Raw genomic sequence first — 654 nt, 5'->3', positions numbered from 1 at the left:
TGTCTTGGCATCATTTCTCTCCTGTTTGCTTGTTTTCTTTTCCATCAACTTGGCAGGAGAAGGTGTCGAGGAGGCGGAACGGTCAGAAAAATGCATCACTGGCAGGCCCACATGTCGAAGAAATGAGGTAAATCCTCAGGTGAGTCACATCTGAACAAGACAAAGTTGGCTCTTGAGCACTTTCTACATAAACTAGACAGGGTTGTGTGGTTCTCACTCCGTAGTACCGTAGTTTCACATTCAGAACCTGGATTTTTATTTCCACCTGTCTGTTTATACATCAGTTATTGGTCATGTGTGTTTATTTTAGATTAAAGATGTCTTTTCTCTCAGAAGTTAAAGTCTGGGTCAGTGGTCAATGGTCTGACCTGCAGGTGTTAAAGCTAAATATGCTCTTTTATTAGTTTACAAAAGATTGATAATAATAATTATTATTATAATTATTATCGCTGTTGTTGTTGTTGTTAGCAGGCGTGTCTAGATAGACATATTTTGTTGTTGTTTCTTATAAATAATTATGGAAAGTTATCTGAAAAAACATCTAGAAATGCAGTGATAAAGCGTTGAGTATTTTCAAATATAAGAACTTCTTAGCATCATTTATAATTTTGTCTTTGACTGTGTTCAGCCTCTGTTTGTTTATCTGTGTTGTTT

This window comes from Cynoglossus semilaevis, chromosome 19 (genome assembly GCF_000523025.1).
Source record: "Cynoglossus semilaevis isolate Cse_v1.0 chromosome 19, Cse_v1.0, whole genome shotgun sequence".
Classification (NCBI taxonomy): domain Eukaryota; kingdom Metazoa; phylum Chordata; class Actinopteri; order Pleuronectiformes; family Cynoglossidae; genus Cynoglossus; species Cynoglossus semilaevis.
Note: the sequence above shows the minus strand (reverse complement) of the source record.